This window comes from Homarus americanus, unplaced genomic scaffold (assembly GCF_018991925.1).
Source record: "Homarus americanus isolate GMGI-L3 unplaced genomic scaffold, GMGI_Hamer_2.0 scaffold824, whole genome shotgun sequence".
Classification (NCBI taxonomy): Eukaryota; Metazoa; Arthropoda; class Malacostraca; order Decapoda; family Nephropidae; genus Homarus; species Homarus americanus.
This window is the reverse complement of record NW_024719328.1, coordinates 3,557,558-3,564,878: the sequence shown is the minus strand read 5'-3', so window position 1 is coordinate 3,564,878 and position 7,321 is coordinate 3,557,558.

The following is a 7,321-nucleotide window of genomic DNA, read 5'->3' as shown; positions in this document are numbered from 1 at the left end:
TTATATCCATAAATTAGAGTGGAATTGAAAAACATAAGTGTAATGGGGGAGCAGTACAACATGGGTTGTACAGTAATAAGGTTGAACAAGAGGACAGAGCTGTCAGGATTATGTCTAGTTGGCAATTATGTTTATTGCAATAGTAATTTCTTATATATTTACAATGACAGACTAAGTTCGGAGTTTAAATTAACATCAAATATATAAGAAATGCTAATATATTTTAGTGCTTTTAATTTCTGTCTACTGAATCTGTATTATTATTATTATTATTATTATTATTATTGTGGCATTACGCGTAGCAAGAAATTTAAAATAGTTATGTTTGCCCGTTATAATCTAAATCTTTTTCATTTTCTTCCAAATGAAGAAAGAAGAAAATGAATTTGTTTAAAAGGTAACTATACGAATCATTTATAATCAATCCATCAGAGTAACATCCTCATATCCAAGGGCTGGTGAATATAGTCTTCCAATCTCAATATTTTCCAGTTGTTTTTACGAATCCTCCAAGGTTTTAATCTCTGTGGGGACCCAGTTTTTAATTTTATTCATTCACCCCATTATCTGCCTTCCCCTAGCTCTACTACCCTCAACTTTGCAAATTAATATTTCTGTTATTATCCCCCATCCCTAATTATATAACCAAGATTTCTTATTTTCTTATTCTATAAATTTCAAGAATTTCTCTTGAAATTTATACAATCTCAGCATTTGTCCATTTGTTTTCCTGTCAGTGTAATTTCGTCTTAACATTCTCCTATAACATCACATTTCAAGGACCTCTAATATCTTTCCGGTGTCTGTTAAAAGTGCCCATGTATCATTAGATCGCACCCAGGCTAGAGTCATCACGACTGACAGACCAAAGAAAGTCATGCAAGAGGACCTAGTAAAGGTGCTGATGATTTTTTCCTGTACCGTACACCCCACATGAGAAGCTAAACCTCGTCTTGAAGAGGGATAAGCGGCGATATCTCCTCTTCATGGACCGAGGGGAGCCAAGTGCCGGCGCACAGCAAAGAAAACCCCAGAGGTAGTGGGTAGTAGGCAGCTATCAAAAAAGGAGGTAGCAGACAGCTATCAAACAGGGAGGTGGTAGACAGCTACCAAACAAGGAAGTACTATCGCCTGGGAAGATATTGGAAGCATAATGTGTTTTTGTAATGAGCACGGTCATACACGTCAGTTAACGTAAAATTATATGATTCATATTACGCTCAATAGCCCACAAAACATGTAACTCTGCCTTCGTTTGAGTCCCCCATCTGAGGAGTCCGTTTTCTCATCGCTTCAAGACGCCTCAGTCCTCCGTTATCCCATTTTCTCTAACTTACTGAAACCAACCTTTCTAGAAAATGAATTTGAATGTTAGAGAGAACACCCTTGCTTTGAGTCAACTTAGATATGTTTGATTACAGTTAAGGCATACAAGATCCTTTGTGAGTGATGTTGAACGCTTTAACTGTCCTTATTGTTAGTAACATTGGGTAGATAAATGAGTGTTGAGTCTGCCAGTACAAACGATACCTGCGGTATCATTCCCTAAGAATGACGATGAGTTTCCAATTGCTACTGAAGTCAGGGTATTTTGTTGCCCAGACATCAGAGAATCTGATGGTTGTAACTTAGAGTTTGTCTATTTAAGAAAGTCATTAATCTCCTGAACTATTCTGTCAACCTGTATAATCTTCAAGATCTAACGTCTCCCCGTGAATAGCTCCTTGTTCGCCTCAGGCCTGAGCTCGCAGAATTAATGTTATCAACGTGTATATTCCACTTTTTCCTGACAAGCTCAACTTCTGATTATATTATATTGAATAGACATAGGAAATTACCCTGATCAAGAACACCGGAGTTTATAATTAAGTATACGGTGATCCAAAATGGTAGAGAAGTTATGTTGTTGGTAAGATCGACCTTTTTGGTATGAATACGGGGGCCCAAGCTGCCCCGCGGGTGCACGTATACTGTATACCTCCACACGAGGGAGAATCACGCATTCATGACTCCTCCTCAACGTATCTCCAGGTATGTTAACGTGTGTTCCACACTGCCCATTAATTCCGTTTAACTTAGTCAATTTTGTGAATATCAGTGTCCATGTTGTAACAGTGAAATTATCATTTACCCAGTGAAAGGATTAATATAACGTAAGTGTCATATGGACCGTTGCCAGACGTATGTTGTATAGTTGAAGTTAAATATTGACGCTTTGTGACTCTTCCTCAACGTATCTCCAGGCCAGGGTGTTGAGCTGAATACTCATTGGCTACAGTGGGTCGGTAGCCGGGTTGGACGATGCAGTTAATTCACAGGATTAAACTGGGAAGTCCGTTTCCTGCAAATCAGGCCCCAGCACCATTGGCGTGTGTCGGTCAACAACCGACCCCCTAACAGCGATCTTCATTTGTTATGGAGACACCCGGGATATATACCCTGGGGCACTCCTCACAGTTGTACTGCGCACCTCATTGTCATTCCTAAAAACCCGTTTTAATTCATATTACGCTACATAATATTCAAATCCACCGCGCTTGTAGAATCTCAGGAGCGTGTTTATCCTCGCGATCCCTCCCAGTAAGCCCCGCTCTGTGAAGACAGTTATCAATTCGTTGTTCCACTTTCACTCCTGGGAAGCTCAATCTTGAATTAGTCTGTGTAAATCAACCCAAGTAATTCGCCAGACCTTTGTCAACTGAGGGTCATCTTTGAATGAGTAACAGTTAGTTTGTTTGTAATTATTGTCATTGTGTGAGTAGCGATCACTGGCAACTCAGGGGTATATAAACTCGAGATGGCCAGGAGAGCGTCCCCTGACGCTGATTCCCGTTTGTCTCCAGGTATGTTCTGTGTTTCCTAGCCATTCAGTTAATTCAGTCAATTGTAGTGATTATCAGTGTTCACCAGTGTTCATGATTTAACAGTTGAATTGTCATTCACCCAGTGTAGAAGTAATATAACGTAAATACGTCTGTCGTCTAGACAAGAGAGTTTGTTGGTGTTGTCATGTTTCTCGTCCCCTGACGCTGATTCCCGTTTGTCTCCAGGTCGAGGGTGGGCTTAATTGAAACCCACCGGTCGCTCAGAGCCGGTGGATACCCAGCAGTGGTCAATATAGGAGTGATGGCGCTGATTCGTCATGATTAATCGGCTCTACTCTACCTCGTGGGCCGAGGACCCCAAACCCATCTCGGGTCGGAGTGTAACCGACCGCAACAACAGTTGTTAGAGGCGCCAGTGCTATACCCTGGGACAGGCCTCGGAATTATGGTCCACAGTGTGGTTGTATGTGTTTTTTTTACCAGTGTGTTTTATAAGAAATAAATCAATGAAGACATGTTATGGTTTCACCCTTCTTTACCCTTATCGATCTGGTCAATGGAAAACCTAACCCAATGCCTAGTCCACTCTGCCCGCTACCTAACCAGCTACATGCTGTCCAGAGGGGGTCTGGTGGCAGCGACCCTTAGAAATTAAGATTAGAGTTAAGTTATCCCCTTACATTTAGTGACCCCAGAATCTGGCAGTATACAGTTACATGGGCCTAAGTATTGTTGTATCTTGATTGAGGGATTAACTAACAGAAATATGGACATCCCAGGTTAAGTAGTGAGCCCATAAATGTTGATATTACCAGGAAATAAGTTATACGAGTTGAGTACATGACTGAAGAAAAAGTATCATGTTCACACCGATAGAACTTGATGTTATAAGTTGATTAAGGATATTGTCATATGTCATATAACCATATGTAGTGACAATGAAATAATATAAGAATTGTTAAATGTTGTAACCAAAAATTGGAGATGTAATTTGTTACTTATTAAAGTAAGACCTGAGGGTCCAGTGTTATCTTATCGTGTATAATAATTACTGAATCTCATTTGTCAGAGGAATAATACAACAATTGTCTAATGAAGTAATAAGTACTTGGGGGTGTTTAATGATATAATAAGTACTTGAAGTGTCTCATGAATTAATAAGTAATTGCGGTTCTGTTTTGTCAATGGTACAGTAAGACCTGAAGGGTCCCGTTTTGTCTGGGTGAATTTAAGTGACATCTTCTCCACTCTCGGCGTTAATAAATATTGAATTAGTAATCTACGAGAATCACCTCTCTACTCCTTCTAAACATTGGTTCCCAGAAAATAATACTTACTCACGTGCCTCTACATCTACCACACAACCCAAAAGCTTTCCATGACTTATGTTATTAATAAAAAGTCTGGGTGGTGGCAGCTACCCGTTGTAAGTATAATAAATGTTGCACTAAGAATAACATGGTTCCCAGACTAACCCTTGTATGAGAATATAAGTAAAACAGAGTAAATGCTTCAGAAAGGTAAGGACATATAAATTTAGAAAATATAATATACAGTATATGAAAAGAAATGAAAGACTTGGAAAGTATTAGAAAAGACAGATGAGACATATATGTACATTGTGGAACTAAAGACACAGCCAAGAAATTATTAAATAAATACCCCATGTAAGTATAATATAAAAACATACATAACAAAGAAAAGAATACTATAAGAATGTAAGCAAGAATACACATACATATCTATAAAGTATTGAAGAATAATAACAGAAAAGAATATCTGGATGGTAAAATATGAAGTAAAGAAACTCAGCCCAGTACAAATGATGGCAGCTTAGGTGGGATATAAATGAAAGAATTTGCGCCACTACATTGTCTAATGGTAGACCCTGCTGCCATATGTGACCAAGTCCCAGGTTATTGATCTGACTTTCTGCCTCATTTACACACAATTGCAGGGTCTCAATTGTTTCTCTTACTATTGACAACACAACATTCATATATTGTTTCTCACTTTTGTTCTTTTTTGCATATTATTATTATTATTATTATTATTATTATTATTATTACTATTATTATTATTATTATTACAGTGATGTTATTATTATTATTATTAGTAGTAGTAGTATTGTTACAGTGTTGTTATTATTAGTATTATCATTATAATTTTATTATTTTATTTTCATTTTCTTATTTTTTATTATAAATTTTATTTACTATGAATTATTATTATTATTATTATTATTATTATTATTATTATTATTATTATTATTATTATTATTATTATTATTATTACTATATTTTCGCCCCCCAGACCCCGATATGGGTCGGTGACCTGTGACCGGGTGGGCTAATCCCTGTAAAAGAACAAAACAAAACAAAAACGACTAGAACCATGAAGACATGAACACCCAGAACCAACAAAAGAAAGACCAGAACACTCAGAACATCAAGATATTGTTACAAAAACCCCTTTCGTCTCTTCCCAGCTTCCGCCGCTGGTTACCAACAGCTAGGTCGTGTATAGAGAAGCAGTAGATATATCACAAGTGTCGTCGAATTACCACTGGCTGTCCCGCCAGTCTCCGGTAATTTCCCGACGATCGGTATAAGTGTACAGACAAACAACAGGCAGGTAGATTTCCACCAGGTCACGGAAACACACTTGTGCACTGTAGACTTCTTTAATAATCACTAAGTCTTCACCAAACTGTTCACAGGGTGGTCCTCCTTACTGGACTTCGAATATATATAGTCAGCACACGACAAGTGTGCAATTCCTTAGTCTTTTCACTTTATATCACCCACAACAATTCCACAATACTTGCCCAACTGTTAACTTTAGTTGTCACTAAGCTTGTACTTTACACTCTGGGGCAGAAGCGATCAACTGATTCTAAGCAGCTCGTGGGTGCTTTATTTCATACGTCTCGTCAAACGCCTAGGCCCTAGAGCAGGGGTCACCAAACTACGGCCCGCGGGCCGGATCCCAAGTCCTTCCCCGGCTCGTGGTAGCTCCGCCTACGCTCTGACGTTACCAGAGCTTTCGTTCTGGCTTGCAAGTATTGAACAGAATGATTATGCGTCCCGCACTCGTCATTCTTTCAGTTATCCGGCCCACTGTGAAAAAAGTTTGGTGACCCCTGCCCTAGAGCATTCAAAAGTTATCCAGATGCTGGAGGTTTGATCGAAACACACCTGAAGAGTTCTAGAATGATCTAGGGTTACAATATTTGCCAAAATAACTGCTGCTTGGAAAAGAAAATAATCGAAACACCTGGTTCATAAAAATTATATTACTAAATTATGCCCCGGCATAACACTAACCCCTCCCTAATCCTTGTGTTGTCCCGACACAATTATTCACTATATACTGTACATAATAATCCCGAAACTTGGTAGGTCTTTATCTCTCCCGCTGCTGCCGCCGACGTACTGGGATGTCAGAGTCCTCCCTTGGCGCAGCAACCTTAGTCTTAAGGTCAATGTAGACAGGTCGGAGGGACAACGGTCTAGTTTACGCTCCCTCTGCTCAGTGCTGCCACGTAAACTATAGCTGGCTGGGCCGCTCCTCCTCTCTCTCTCTCCACTAGTCTGTCTATCTTTACAGTATCATCATCATAACCCCGTGTCCTATATCCTGGTATAGGGAGGTTTAGGTCGGAAAGAAGGAGAAACATGTAGCTATAGTAGGCTCTCTAAAAGGGTGTCATAAAGGGTCTGGCCACTTTCGTCCCTTCATTGTGGAGGGAAGGACAGCTGACATTATTTGAATATTCTTCCTAATTTCCTGAAATTCCTACGCTTATTTCAGTGTAATTTGTCTGTGCACTTAAGTTCATAACTGCCTCCTCTGAAATGTTTCCGAATTAGTGAGTATGCATCTAAAAGGGAATATATATATCATTATAACTTATATTTTATTTACACACATTGGTTATAAATAAATAACATATATGATTTACATCAACTGTAACCCAAGGCAATCTGTTTTGCCTACTATCATTGTGATATTTACATAAATTTTATATTTTCACTTCTGAAGATCTTACTTTTTTCTTATCTATCCTCATACTACTGTTCAGTTTCCGAACAGTGGTCCCCCTTTCCTCTCACGTCCAATTCCACGAACAAGGAATGGTGCTCCTCTTCCTGGCCCATGGTCGGGTTCCCCGACGGCCCTGAGTTCTTCGGTCTGGTCCTCGTAGGTAGCAGGTAACTGCTCTTCAGATTCATCCAAGGTGTACTGCCCTAACCCATTAGGGTGTGTCATAGGAGGGAAGATCAGCTAAAACTAATGGCCCATCACTTTTTTGGTAGATTTTAGTGTATATAAACAGAAAATAATTTCAGTTTCAATATTTTGCAACCTTTTGCTAGGTAAATTTTAGCGTGAAATTTATCGAAAATCTAACGTACAGCTGCATTAGTGCATTACAATTAAATAGTGAACATTGTTTTCTGACTTCATTCTTTAACAACCCAACTAACAATATT